Genomic DNA, 16,186 nt, shown 5'->3' with positions numbered 1-16,186 from the left:
CCCCTAGAATTTCAGGGTCCATCACCCCATCATCCGTTTCTTGCTTTGTCGATGCCACTGTTCTATTTATTTCACTTTGGCAGAATTATTTGAAATTGCCATACATGTCTGCCTTTGAAATTTGTGCAATTTGTAGTAGGGAGGCAACAAACAAAAATCAGAGTTGTTTTTTTTTAGTTTGTTTGTGTTTTAACAACTGAAGCAGTGATGTCAGGTCTTTATGTAAAGAGTGACGTGTAAGCATGCTCAGTGAATAGCCGGCTGGACTAGTGAAGTATAAATGGTACACATTTGAGAACATATGGTGGCCTGGAAGGGGTTAAAGAAGCAGAGCAACACTTTCTCAGGCCCCACTTTTCTTTGGAGGAATTCATAGCTAGAAATGTTGGCACAGTCCTTAGAGAAAGTTCCCTTTTAGAGGCAACAGTTCTTAGTACATACTGAACTAGGTCCTTGAACAATTCTCGGTTGACTTTATTTTCTTCCAAAATTGGAGAGATATCCCTATCACTTTGGCTAAATTCCTAAATGTGCCATCACATTCTGTGTCTCAGGACGCTTTCCTTACCTTTCTCTGCAGTACCATCGGCCAGCTGTCTGTGAACTCTTGCTTGGCACTGCAGAGCAAGTTCATTGAGGGTTGCCTCTCATACTGTGACAAGTATGGTGAAGCCAGAAATGGCACTTTCTACCAGGGCAGGTGCTCCTAGGTGGTGGCAGAAATGCCACAGTGTAGCCATAGTTTGATTTCTTCAAGCCAGCTCTGGAATAGGGCAAGTCCTCAAAGCATCATGGGACTTCCCTGAAAAGTTATTCTTGCTAAGACCAACCTTTAAGAAGAATAGAAAACTATATTTAGAGAGAGAAAATTCTTGTGGATCTCAGCAGCTGTTGACACTTGTTGCTTACTCTGTGTTTCATGTGTGTGTAAAACTGCATTTTCCTGTTTTTTTTTTTTCTCCTACCCCTCTGACAACTTGTTCTCAGTCTCCTTTGCTTTTTCTTTTTCCTCATTCTAGATGTACTAGGTAGATAATGTTATCTATTACTGAAGTTTCAATTGCCTACTATATAGTGAGGATTCTCAAATCTAAATTTGAGAACCCTCATTAGGGTTTCAGAGTCACGTATTCAGTTAATTACTAGACAGCTGCTTTTGGATGTCCCCCGTATACCTCAAGCTCAACCTGTCCCAAACTGTCATCAGATACAGACCCCCTTTCACCCTGTGACTTGTATCTCAGTAAATAGCATCATCTTTAACCACATTTGTTCAAGCCATAAACCTGAGAGTCCTGATTCTTCCCCTTTCCTTACTTCACCCAGCTAATCAAACCAGGTCCCATGGATTCCACCTTCCCCAAATCTCTTGATCCCACCGTCTTGCTCCATCTTTGGGGGCACTTACAGCACACACTCGGCACCATCTCCTGCCTCGATTATTGGCTGGGCTTCTTGCCCTCAGCCTTGGAGACTGACCTTTCGATTTATTTATTTATTTATTTATTTGGCTGCATCGGGGCTTAGTTGCAGCACACAGGATCTTCATTATGGCGTGCGGGCTTCTCTCTAGTTGTGGCGCACGGGCTCAAGAGTGCGTGGGCTCAGTAGTTGTGGTGCGCGGGTTTAGTTGCCCTGTGGCATGTGGGATCTTAGTTCCCCGACTAGGGATAGAACCTGCGCCTGCTGCATTGGAAGGCAGATTCTTAACCACTGGACCGTCAGGGAAGTCCCTTGGAGACTGACCTTTCTAAACTATAACTCAGACCTGCCATGCTCCTGCCTTAAAGCCATCAATGACTCCCTCAAAGCTAAACCTTTTAACATAGTTTCCTAAGTGTACATTTTTGGACTCTGTATACTTTTATGTCCTTATCTCTTTACACTTTACCTCTTCAATGGGACCCTTCAGATACTTTCTTTTACTTCTTGGTCTTCCCTTGTGCTGTTTGTTGCCTTTTGCCTGGTTATGTTTGCTCCTCCTTATATGTGGCTGATGCCCTCAACCTTCAGGTCTTGTTTAGACATGGCTGTGTTTAGGAGTCTTTCACTAGTGTTTCAGCTCTGGCTTATAGCATCTTCTGTTGTGGCCCTACACACCTGCACATCATAACAATCCCTGTGTACAGGTAGGTTTGTCTCTTTAGGAGTTTCTATTTTTCACTCTCCATCCACTGTGAGGGCAGTGACTTGTCAAATGTCCAATATGTAGTAGGTAATTAATAAAGATTTGGGGGAAGGAAAAAGAACAAATGAATGCATCAAAACAGGGCCCACAATACTAGCAGAGCCTGTCCTACTGGGTGAGAAAAATAGTATGTCTCCTTCATTCCTGAAGTCAGTGCTGGTAGAATCATATTTAATTGAACAGGGAGAGGAGGTTAAGGAAATGTTAGGACTTGCAAGATTCTTAAAATAATCTTTCTTTTATAGATGAAATAACAAAGACCCAGAGAAAGTAGGTTACTTCATTATCATCCCATAGGATGACTCCTTAACTCCTGCCCCAGCATCCCCTTTTTTCAGGCTGTTTAATCTTTGCTACTTTGATATGTATGTAATAGTAGCCCACATTTTGGCTTTTTGTTTGTTTGTTTTAATGTGCATGTCCTTGCCTACTACTGAGTTGAACATATGTCTAATATTTATTGGCCAATTGAGGTTTCTTTTTATTCAGTTGCCTATTTATATCCTTTCTTCATTTTTTATTGGGTCATTTTTTTCTTGCACATTTTTAGGAATTCTTTATATATTCTGCATACTAATTCTTAGTCATTTATACAATGTGCAAATATCTAGTAAAATCAAAAATACATGTAATCTGTGACCCAGTAATCCTATGCTTAAGCATATACCCTTGAAAGAAACTCTCACACACAGGGCCAAGAAAACATTCCAGAGGATTGTTCTTGTGGTGCTATTTGTAAAGGAACAAAATTGGAAATAACAAATATACATTCAGTAAGAGAGTGAATCACCAAATGAGGGTATATTCACATAATGGAAATAGAAGCTTCAGTGGATGAAATGGCTCTCCATGTTATCAACATAGATGATGCCAGAAAATATGTTGACCAGAAAAAACAAATGACAAATCAATACACACAGTACTCCATAAATGCAACTGTAACCAGCCCACAAAACAATTCTAAAGAATATTTACAAGCATATACATATAAAGTAAAAGCAAGAGACATAATGCAGAATAGTGTTTTCTTCTAGGGAAGAAAACAGGCTAAGGGTATTCAACTGGGTCTGCAACTCTTTACTTCTTGAAAACGATTTGTGGAAAATACAGCAAAATTAATATGTGTTGATTCGGAGTTGTGGGTAAATGGATGCCTGTTATATTATTCTCTGTATTGTTTGTGCATGCTCAAAATATTTCCCAATTAAAGAAAAAAAATGTCAGCAAGGTATGTTAGAATCTTCTTTCAGGCAGAAGTGACAGAACATGCACATTTTTGAGGCCTGGAAAAATAGGATACGTTTGAGGAAATTATAGCAGAGAAGTGAAGGGTTCTAGTGATGGGGAAGATTCTAGTGAAGGAGGTGGTGGGAGGAAGATCATGAAATACTTCACTAGCTGACCCAGAGTTGGGAAGAGCTGTGGGTCTCTGAGCATTGGAATTTCCTTTCCCTGAAAGTAAAACTATATCCATGAGAATAACAATGTTTGATTAAACCTTTACAATCCATTTATAGGAATAGATTATAGGAGCTGAAAAGGAACTCAAAGACCATCAAGTCCAACTCTTTCATTTTAGTCACAGAAAAATGAGGTCCAGGAAAATTAAAGCATAAAGAAAAGAGAGGATATTTTGTACAAGGATGTTGGGATACAACTAATCCAATCATTCAATAGACTTATACTGGCTGACTTCTTAGTTGACGTGACAACTAATTGTACTGCAGAGATAGTAGGTTTTTGAGAGAATGGAACAGAGGATAGATTAATTTGGATTAGGATGTATGGATAGTGTTTTGACAAGTGGGACATAACAGTGTAGACTTTTGAGCATCAAACAAGTAACACCGAGTGGCTAGTTGCCTGTGATATAAGTTGTTTAGAAAGAAGAGACATAGAACATTGTAGAGGAGGGCACTTTGGAGATAAACTATCTCACAATTGTGCCTGGTTAGGTCCTGCTTGCTGGCTCGTTAATATCATGCTGGATCCATCTAGGCTTTTATGGCTCCAGTAAAGACTATCTCATTAGGTAGCCCAAAGCCAAGAGATAATTGTGAGGGCCATCTGTGAAGATCTACAAAAGGTGACCTAAAGGGTCATCACCATTGAGGTAGATCACTGGGATTTCTCTCAGGAACTTTCTTCTGATATGAGCAGGTTGTGAGGCCTGGGAAGCACCAGTGATATCCATCTCTGACCAGTGAGCCGTCTACCTGAGGCTCACTGTCAGGTCCAACCCCAGGGAAAGATAAAGAAGGCAGCATGAATCACTCTATCCAAATTAGCTCATCCATCAGATCTCCCATCATACTTGGCCTCACATTCTCCCAGTTAGAGATACTGGTCTATGGACACCTAAGGGGCTTGATATCTCCTTTGGAATGAACATATGGGGCTAATCAGAGAAGATGTTATTCTGGAGATTTCCAGAGCATATCAATACTATGACCAATACTATGATGAATCACATTAGCTAATTGCATTTTAAAAGGACTAGGGAGCTTTGTCCTAAAGGGGTGAGATGCAAGACTGGCAGGTTTCAACATGTTGCTGATAGTCTAGACCAAATAAAAACTGTCACAGCCTTAAAATTCTCTTGGCCAACTCTTACTCAGACATCTTTAGGTTAGGTCCCTCTATTTTACACATTCTCAGAACTCCACATTTTCCTTTGTAGCACATATCAATATTTTAATTAAATACTTATTTAAGTAGTATGTGTTCAGTGTTTGCCTTTCTAGATAGACTGTAGACTCCATGAGTACAGGAACCACATCTCTCTTATTGTTTGCAAAATCCTAGAGCCCTAGCCTGGTGTGTAGTTTACAGTAGGCACTCACCTCATACTTGTTGAATGTATAAGTGATTGATTGAATGAGTGTAAGAATAAAAAACGAGGGAATGAAGGACGAGTGAATCAGTGGATGGTGTTGGTGGAGCAACAGAAATACTAATGAGAATGGTAGGCCCATAGAGGCCACTATGGGTGGGGCTCTGTCTTTGATCAATCAACTTGAAGTGGGGCAAGAAACAGCAAAAGTTTTAGGGTCAGGAGGGGAAAATTCCTGGGTAGTGGGGGTATGGAGAACCTGTTTCTGAGAATAAAGGAAATTAATTCTCCCTGGAGGTATTCCAAAGTCAAATTTGACCTATTTCTTAATTCTTCTTGTGTTGAACACGGTTGGGTTGCTCTGAGTCGTTATTGCAATGTCACCCCACAACCTCAAAAGACAGTGATATCTTCAGGAGGACCACGAAATTGTCTCTTTAAATATAGATTTAGTCATTATGGGGTTTGTAAGTTTTGGGCCTCGGTAATCCTCAAAATTTATACACAAAGCTTCATTGTGACTGGCGTTGTCTTGACGTAATTGAACTACCCATTCACAAGATGACTCAGGACAAAAAGATATTGTATAAATATGAAATATTATTACTATACCATAACCATTTGATTCCAGGTGACTTACCTTAAAGAACAGTGTATTCACGTCCACTTTCCCATGATATTTAAACCTTGGTTTATGAGTTTCCCAGAATAGGAAGTACAGAAAAATCCAGAAGAACATAGAATTCAATTGTCTATGTGATTTATCTACCTCTCTATTTACCTTATAATTATATTGTTCAAAAATATTGAAGTCTTATATGATGTAAAATATTTTATCTTTGGTTCTGGGTTGAGGAATAGAGGTACAGATTTCATGGTGATTGTCACTGATCTTTACTTTGAAAACTGATACTTCAATTCATTTTCTGGTTCAGAACAAACTAAGAACGCCACGTTAATATTGCTTCTTTTGAACATGTCATGTGTACTTACAGGCTAAAGTAGTAGTTATAATCAAGTTTGATTTTGATGTACTGTTTCTCTAATAAGGGCACACCATTAGTTTTTTCAAAACTACAACCTCCTTGGGCTCCTTTTGTTGAAATTGAAAGTGTATATAGCAACATGAAAGCTTTCCCTTCTTTTGGATTAGACAATGATTTAAATTTTTAAAAAAGGAATAGATAGCCAGTGGGAAACAGCTGCATAGCACAGGGAGATCAGCTCTGTGCTTTGTGACCACCTAGAGGGGTGGGATAGGGAGGGTGAGAGGGAGATGCAAGAGGGAGGAGATATGAGGATATATGTATATGTATAGCTGATTCACTTTGTTATACAGCAGAAACTAACACACCATTGTAAATCTATTATACTCCAATAAAGATGTTAAAATATAATGAATAGATTTTATTTTTAAAAGCAGTTTTAAGTTTCCAGAAAAACTGAGCAAAAATTACAGAGTTTCCATTACCTCCTGTCTCTTCCACCCCCTTAGTTTCCCCCTATTATGAACACCTTGCATTAGTGTGGTACAATTTTACAATTCATGAACCAATATTGGTATATAATTATTAACTAAAGCCCATAGTTCACATTAGGTTTCACTTTCTGTGTTACGCTGTTCTATGGATTTTGACAAATGCATAATGTCGTGTATCCAACCATTACAGTAACAAAAGGAACAGTTTTACTACCGTAAAAACTCTTGTGCTCTACCTATTCACCCCTCCTTCCTTCTTTTAAACACCTCAATGATGTAATTTTATGAAAAGTAGAGTCATATTCTTCTAATAGCAGCATAGAATAATGCCAGGAACATGACAAAAACTAAATGGACATGTATAATATTTTGTTCTTGTTCTAGTATTATTCTTTTCATCTTCTTATTACTCTAAATCTCTGCTTTTGAACAATGCATTGACAAGTGTGAATTTCTCAAAAGCCTTATCAATTAATTCTTTTCATCTATTTTTGTCTCTAATGTTGCACACACCCCCCAATGATGCCGCCCCCCCCCGAAAAAGGAAAATGTCTGGAATAAGAATAGAAATGTTCTTCCTTCCATCCCTCTTTCACTGAAGGTGAGAGGCACTAAATTATCAACTGTGGTTCATTTGTGAGTACAATTACCTCTCATTCCCAAGTCACCAAAATAATCGCATACCCCCATCAGTAACACCATCTTCAGAATCACCAAAACATCATCAAGAATTTTTACCAATCACCTACATGATGCTGTTAGGCTTGACCTATCAGAAGGAACTATTTGAGAGTCATTCTCTGGATCCCTGAGACTTTCCCAAAGCTTTCCTTGCCTCCCAGAGAGGGTGATGGGATAAGGGAAACCTTTCTCTTAGCATTACCAAGCAATCAGACTTAGATCACTGGAATGGATACTTTTTCTCCTGACATTGCTGGAGTGTGCTGTAGAATTAAATATAAAAGATTGTAGAGGCTGCATCTCTCCATTCTTGACCAAAGGAAGAGGAATTTCCCAGCTCTGTAGCACCTGAACTCCCTGAATAATAGCTTGCTTACTTCATACGAATATTACCTTCTTTAGCATTCACAGAATCCAACATATCCTCTACAGCATGGTCTTTAATTGGTTTTCTTATTAGTTCAAAAATAAAACATGTTGAATACATTGTCATGGCTGCTCCTTTAATTAATGAAAAGACTATGTTGAGTTTAAAAACAACAAACTCTTTTCATGTCCAAGTTACTTTTAGTAACCATTATGAATTATTACCTTCCTCCACATCAGAGGTGTCTTATGACTAAAGAATGAGACGGCCCCATGATGCTCTTTAACAATGGCTCTTATGTTTCTTTAGTAAACTCATAATGTTAATTACACTCTGCAACAGATGGAGTACCTTCCATCAAGGACCTCGATGCACCTTACAAATGTCATGAGTCATCAAAGCCCTTCTATAATGGAGGTAAGTATCTATGGCCACAATTTTACAGTTAAAAAAGCACAGAAAAGGTAAATGTTTTTGTTTTTTAAAGTGGAATATGTTTTAGTCAAGAGATTTAGTCATCATTTACGAAGGCAGAGAAACTCTATGAATATTTATTGAATGAAACTCAATGAATAAAAATTAATGAAATGGCTCATCAACAAGCTTTGGTTATCCTGGCAATGAACACCTGGACAGTATTAATTATTTTGATGAACTGCAGATGAATAGATCAAAAATTATCTACTGCTAATTAATCAATCTTCATAATGATTAGTGTAGAAAATAGCTATTGAACCATCATAATGAAATAGCAAATCTAGAAAAGGGAAATGGCCAAACATTTTTGTAACATGATACAGAAATATTGAAATTTAGAGCCAGAAGATTCCAGAGATTATTTTGTCAGCCACTTTCACATCTCACATGAGAAAACTGAGATCCAGAAAGGTTAATAAGTGGCTTGCATGAATCAGTCAGCTTTTAGAACCTTACTTTAATTTCTTTATACTTCCTCCTGTTTCAGAAAGGGTTTAATCTGGCTCAGTCCCTCAGCTGGTTAGTGGCACCACTAACTACAATCCAGGCTCTTGACCTTAATCGATCCATCTTCTCACTGAATTCTATTTTAAAAAACTTTCACAGGTGTTTTTTCATACCCTAACTATCATAAAATCATAGGCTGTGAAAGTTCTAAGGAGGGCACTTTTGTTGATCTTCCTATTTTGATTTGTAAGGAATCTGATATTTCAGGGAGTTTAAGGGAATCATTCAAGGTCCCATGACTAGTTTACTGGCAGACAGAGGCCTAGAATCCCCATTGCCTCTCCTTTCACTGTTTCAGAATCTGGAATTTTAATCTATTAATCAGGATCCCAGTAGCCAAAAACACCAATATAATTTTGTGTTGATTTTTCTGAAATCACAAGCGAATAGTAAGGATTTTAAAATTAAAATTAAAAAATGTCCAGGGAACAACATTAGGTCAGTAGTAATTAAGATACCACCCATTCAATATACACACTTAGGTTTCTTTCAAAAAAAAATAAAACATTACACCCTTTCATTTGATATCGTCTAAAGAGCTATTTAATCATCCTCATGATATAGCAAACCTAGAAAATGGAAATGGCTATGTGAATCCAGACAATTATGACTATTATTAAATCATAAGGACTCTGAGGTACTGAAGATCCCAAAGAGCTGAGTTTTCAGAAGTTGAACTATTTCCGTCAAGGTTTCACCATTGTGTATTTTTATGATAAAAACTGGCAACGATAGGTGAAATGTCTGGTAACCCTCAGTGAACAAGAACATCTAACCAAAAGAACACATTGATTCTTAACCATCATTGATAACTGAGAGTTTCTAGCATTTTCATGAGTTTTAAGTTTGTATCACCCCCTTCCACAACCACATTCTTTAACTAAACAAGGATCACCAAATAAAACAAGAATGCTTGAGTGAGTTTGGAGGACGTTTTTGGTTTTGGTTTTTCCCTCTTATTTTACAGAGCCTTCCTTTCTGTAGAAGTTGGCACACAAATATACATTCTGGATCATCTAGTCTACCTTTTTTTAAAAAGAAAAAAGACCAAAATGAAAGCTTCTATGTCAAATCAATCTTGCAACGTAATAACACTTTCCATTTGTATGGTGTTTTTAACCCTACAAATGGAAAGCTGGTAATGAACGTGGGCAATTCCGAGATCACTGTGAGCTGATGAAATATGGCTCCTATTATTGAGATGGAAAAGGTGAGGACTGTGGGGTGGGGGTGGAGTGGTAAAGGGAGCGATTAAAGATTTCCCTTGAGTCTTACAGTAATCAAGTGCTCCTGTTGTGTCCTCAACTTTAATGGTAGGCATTGCAGACCTACGGAGGTTGTATTGGGCTTTGATTCTCATTCTGAAAATACTCACCTCTAGATTTACTTGCTGTTACTGATATTCCTTGACTCACGTAAGCTGACCGTATGAAAATGATTCCCTGCTATTATTTGTATAGGAAATTAACCACAGAGCTCTCCATTACTCTGTTTATCTCTGTGGTCCTAGGGTCTTTGAAAGGTTGTAAGTGGAGTTTGTACTGTGAGTTGAATATTAACAAGATAAGGAGAAGAAACAAGTTTCTTCTTTCCTTTACAGCCCCAAGCTGGCCCTGTGAGCTGGAACATCAGTTCAAGTGGGTAGGCTTATACGTCCCACCTCTACCCCCAGTTCCCCATTCATACCTCATAACCACTTAAAGAGATCACTTCAAGACAGTTTAGATTTTCCAAGTAAAATCAGTGCCCCCCCGCTTTAGTTAAATGTTTTGTTCTATTAGGAGAATTCTGAAATTTTAACATGCTGCTCTTCTTTTTGAAGTACAGTCCTCCCTAGGTATCTGAGAGATGGGTTCCAGGGCCCCAGGGATACCAAAATCCGCAGATGCTCAAGTCCTTTATATAACATGGCGTAGTACAGTCAACCATTCGTATCCACCGGTTGTGCATCCGCGGATACGGAGGGCAGACTATATAGTAGAGTTAGCAATGATGTTTAGCACAAGAAGCAAAGCATTTCAAACTCCTTAAAGAAATACATCAGTATTCTATTTTATTCCTGTATTGTCTAAGTCCAAATGCTTATTTCTATAGATTTTTCCTCTGGCAGGCTCTTACCTTCCTTTCCTTGTCTAGGCTCTTCAGTGTAAAATGGGTGAGGGATCTATAGAAAAATATTCTATGTTTGTATGTAAATGGGGATTAGAAAGAGAACATTGAGACAGGAAAGTTGAGACTGTGAAAATTTTCCTTAATTCTTCCCTAGAGCTGATTGATAAGTAAACCCAGAGGCAAAGTTTTAATCAGTGGTCATCATACTTTGTGCTCTTAAGTCTTCCACTATCTGATAATACCAAAGTTTTAAACAGAAGTTGAAGTGGAATTCTAACATCTTTTCAAATTAAATAGATGATTTGAATTATTAGCTTCATTTGTTAGAGAACGAAATACGGATATTATTATTGTGCATTACCTGAGCCCCAAAACACTGGTAGCCTAACTGGTTACTAAAAGTATAACTTCAGGTTCTTGCTCTAAGAATTTGAGTTCAGGTCAGTTTAACAAACCAGTAAGGCGTTCTCAGTTATGTTCCATGCACACTAAGTGCTTTGTGTTCAATAAATACTGAATGATTGTTGTAGTAACTGCGTGAATGAACTGCTGCACAAAAGAATTTTGGCCATCGTGGCATGTATTCTCCACCCCCCACCATTTATTTGTTTTCCTGTTTTCTGAATTAAGTTTTATTGTTTGGGGGTAAAATCTATCTCTGATTCACCTTTATTTTTAATCTCCTCAGCACTTACCACTATGCACTGAACAACGTGTGTGCACGATAAACATTGGTTGAATGAATGAATGGGGAAGATAAAACACAAACACATCAGTGACAGTAGATCTCTGCTCACTGAGTTCCCTGATGGCTGTGCTGGGTCTCTTCTATGGATAGCAGCATAGCTGGGAACTGAAAGCCTCGCTTACAATTTGGGGCCTCATATTTCTGGTGTCTCCCTCAGTAGATACCTGGTTCCACACAGGTACTCCATAAATGTTTGGTGGGCGAAGAGAGCAAGAAAAAGAGGAAGGGGAGAAAAAGTAGCTTATACGGATGCTTAACGATTGTTGCACGCTCTCAAAGGGCCAGGAGCTGCTCTAAATGCTTTTCCTGGATCATGTTGTTTACTGCCCCCAACAATTCAATGAGGTGGATCAAATCGTATCTGAATATAACAAAACCAAAACACAGAGAGGGTAAGCTCACATAGCCGATAAGTGGTAGAAACAGAATTCAAATCTAGTGTTCTTTATCACTGAGTGATACTGCCTCTTGTCATAGCTACACAGGGTTTCAATATAGCACAGGAGGAAAGAAGGAAAGGACACCATGGCTCCTAGCAAAACATCAGTGATAGTCAACAAGTTATAGTGGAGAAAGCACTAGAAAAAGATCTCCAAATCCTATGTCACAATAATAATCTTTCCCAGTTCATATAACTTCATCTGATGTCTCTGGACTCACTATTCTAATCTGCTAAATGGGTATAATTATTCTAAAACTACCTTACTCAGAGTTTTCGTAAATCTATATGAACACAATTTGAACTGAATGAAATATAAAGTATTAAGAGTATGTAAGCTGAATATTTTGATAGGTCATATTCACGGCACATACATTTTATCTGTTATTCTCAAAAAATCTTCATTTAACAAATACAATTAACTTTATTTACCTGAATAGAGGCACCAAAATGAGCATTATTAGACTATGTATAGATTCTTTACAAATGCAGTTTGATAAAATACAGACATATTTAATATTATCATAGGTTTTTGATAAAAGAAGCATGGATGAAGTCTCAGTTTAATATTTGACACATCTGGCTTTACTCAAGGACCTCACAACATGATGGTAGGGGAGGTGTTGGGGTTATGGGGGTAAAAATATAATCAGAGGAAAGAGCTCCACCTACTGCTCAGAGATGCCACTTCCTACCACACCCTTGGAAGTCAAGCTAATACACAACATTAAGGACTCAAAATTACCACTACCACCACTGTGCACACACCCAAACATACAAACCTTATCATTTATTAGGTATTTATTTTTTGCCTGGCAACTGAAAGTCATTTTTAGTAATTCTGTTGACAACACTAGCAGTAGTAGACCTGAATCCAGGCCACTTGGGCTCAGAGGCTGAATCTGCCATTTTCTAGGTGTGTGACTTTGGGCAACTTAATTTCCCTGGGTCTCCATTTCCCCATGTGTAAAACAGAGTTTGGAATAGCTTCTACCTCACTGGGTTGTTAGGGCGATTACACAAATCAATGTTTGTAAAGAACTTCCAGAAATGCTTGGGGTTTAGTAGGTATCTGCGAGATAGATTTTGAAAAGGAAAAGAATGGACGAGGAAGCTGAAGTTTACACACATTTGTCGCAGACCTCTTCAAGAGGCAGAGTCAGGCGTTGAACACAGACTGACTGACCCCCGATACCCAAGCTCTGATGCACTAAACTGTATAGCTTCTCAATATGTGACTGCAGGATAGAAAGACATCCTCAAGAAGTAAGGGTTTGGGTTCTTCTTTACTGATGATGATTTGCTGTTTGAATTAAATCGAATTTAGCCTTTTCCCTCATATCTTTTTCATTCTTATTTTGCATTCCTAATCATTCCCCAATTCCTTAGCCTTGTCCAGTTTTTGCCATAAGAATTTTTATGAAAAGTAACAATAATTCTCTCAGATGATGATGATCATGGAGCACTTCTCTTATTCTTTTCCTTGTAATTTTGTCATTTCTAAGCATCTCCTTGCTGTTACTTACAAATTTCTCATTTCAAGGTTCTATAAGAACCTGATTTTTTTTCTTTTTAAAATTTATTTATTTTTATTGAAGTATAGTTGATTTACAATGTTGTGTTAATTTCAGGTGTACAGCAAAGTGATTCAGTTATATACATATATATTTTTTTCCCTGCAAGACTCTTTTTATGTTTTACAAAATATTACACGTAATTACACAGTTTTTTCCCTTTTAAGAGGCTTAAAAGTATCCAGGGAGTTGCACTAATACAAGAAATTCCACTTTTCCTTTAACAAATTACACACCTAAACTTTCCTCGCTTATTACTATAATATTTTTTAAATTTATTTTTATTTTATTATTATTAATTTTTTTGCGGTACGCGGGCCTCTCACTGTTGCGGCCTCTCCCATTGCGGAGCACAGGCTCCGGACGCGCAGGCTCAGCGGCCATGGCTCACGGGCCCAGCCGCCCTGCAGCGTGTGAGATCTTCCCGGACCGGGGCACGAACCCGTGTCCCCTGCATCGGCAGGTGGACTCTCAACCACTGCGCCACCAGGGAAGCCCTACTATAATAATTAATAAAATAATCTTACTTGTATTGGGAAAAGAAGAAATAAATACACTATAGTTGAATGAGGTTCAATAATCAAGCCCAATTTGCTTCCAAGACTTGGAAGAGTTTCTTTTGTGCTGTTCCAACTCCTGATCCTTCTGAATTCTCATTTCATCAGCTTCACTCTCAGCATCCTGAGGGTCTCTTGCAGGTCCTTGACATTTTTTAGTGTATATGTATATATATTCTTTTCCAGGGTCTTTTCCATTGTAGATTAGTACAAGATATTGAATGCAGTTCCCTGTGCTATACAGTAGGTCCTTGTTGTTTATCTATTTTATATACAGTAGTGTGTATCTGTTAACCCCAAGCTCCTAATTTATCCACCCCCTTCCCCTTTGGTAACCGTAAGTTTGTTTTCTATGTCTGTGAGTCTATCTCTGTTTTTGTAAATAAGTTCATTTGTATCACTTTTTTAGATTCCACATATAAGCAATATCATATGATATCTATCTTTCAGTGTCTGACCTCATTTAATATGATAATCTTTAGGTCCATTTGTGTTGCTGCAAATGGCAATATTTCATTCTTTTTATGGCTGAGTAATACTCCATTGCATATATATATATACCACATCTTTTTTTACATTGAAAATTCCTTTTTATTAACTTTGTCATAATTGTTCCCATAAAAATAAACGTATTCATTAAAAACAAATAAGTATTATAATACCAAAAAGGAAAATTAATAATGGAGTGATATTGTAAATGAAACATAAATCTAACTATTGGTCTGTTGCAGTAAGGAATAAAAACAGTAACAGGCCTTAACTTCTACAAATTAGAAAATGACATCTTCAAAACTGTTTTTCTTCACATATTCACATTCATAGACAGTGTAGCCTTGTTGCTGTAGTTATTCATAGCTGGCCAAAAACTATTCATATTAATTTCAAAAATATTTTTTGAATAAAGCCACAGATATACATATAGGAAAAACCTTAAACATAAAGATAAGTTTTGCAGATAGTTACAAAAATCTCATTTTACAATAAATTCCAGAACTTGCAATACTGCTTGTGTCTTTGTTTCTTCAAAATTGATCCGAGCAGCTCTCAAATCTCTCTGCAGTCAAAAAATTTCCACTGAAGTAGCTTCACCAGAAAATTCATCATGTTCTGTTTCTTCCAATTTACAATCACTATGCTCACTTGTTCATTTTATACCACATCTTCTTTATCCATTCATCTGTCGATGGACATTTAGGTTGCTTCCATGTCTTGGCTATTATAAATAGTACTGCAATGAACATTGTGGTGCTTGTATCTTTTCAAATTAAAGTTTTCATCTTTTCTGGATATATGCCCAGGAGTGAGATTGCGGATCATATGGTAAGTCTATTTTTAGTTTTTTTAAGGAACCGTTATATTATTATATAGTAGCTGCACCAATTTACATGCCCACCAGCAGTATAGGAGGTAAACCTGGCTGTTAAAATCACTATTCAACTCCTGATATGAGGCCTACAGTAGTGATAATAATCTGTTCGCTATGTTGAAGCTGCTTATGGGAATGTTCACAGAGATAATAAAGAAAAGATTTGGGGTTTATTATAGAATTGAATTAGTAGCAACTGTTGAGGCAATAGCTTCAGACTCATTGGAAGAATTTGGAATTTAGGTTGAAGGGTGGGACACAGCTCTTTGGGTTGACTGATAATTCCTAACTGAGAAAGGTAAATAGGCTAAAGGGAGGGGGAACTATTAGAGAAAAGCTCTGAGCATCAATAACCCCCAAAACGAAGATGAAGAAGAGACAGAGCCATAGGAATGGCAGCAGCGTATACTTTCTTTTTCTCCCTAAATCAACATATTAAAAGGTATGGCCACAATTTAAAGATATGTGATATGGGATAAAATATTTATTTGGGGAAGTTATTGGAGATTTATTACAACATTTAAGTGTGGTGGGATCTCTATACTTTACATGGGATTTACAAAATTTGTTAAGCACCCAGGGAAAAACAAATATAGTTAAAATCTTGGGAAATTGAAGAGATGAAGAAAAATTAAAGGACTGCAGGGAATTTAATCTGGGGGGAAAAGCAATTAGGGATAACTTAAGTGTTTTCAAATCTACGGAATGTTATTTATTAAAGAACAAAGTATTTGTTCTCTATTTCAATAGAGATCAGAAATAGAAATGTGCTTAAGCTGCCACAAGAAAGCTTATGTTTACACATAAGAAAGAACTTCTTGATTAAACTCTAGAACTTGCTAGGGAGGGAAATTGTG

This window comes from Pseudorca crassidens, chromosome 18, assembly GCF_039906515.1.
Source record: "Pseudorca crassidens isolate mPseCra1 chromosome 18, mPseCra1.hap1, whole genome shotgun sequence".
Taxonomy (NCBI): Eukaryota; Metazoa; Chordata; class Mammalia; order Artiodactyla; family Delphinidae; genus Pseudorca; species Pseudorca crassidens.
This window is presented reverse-complemented; position numbering follows the sequence as displayed.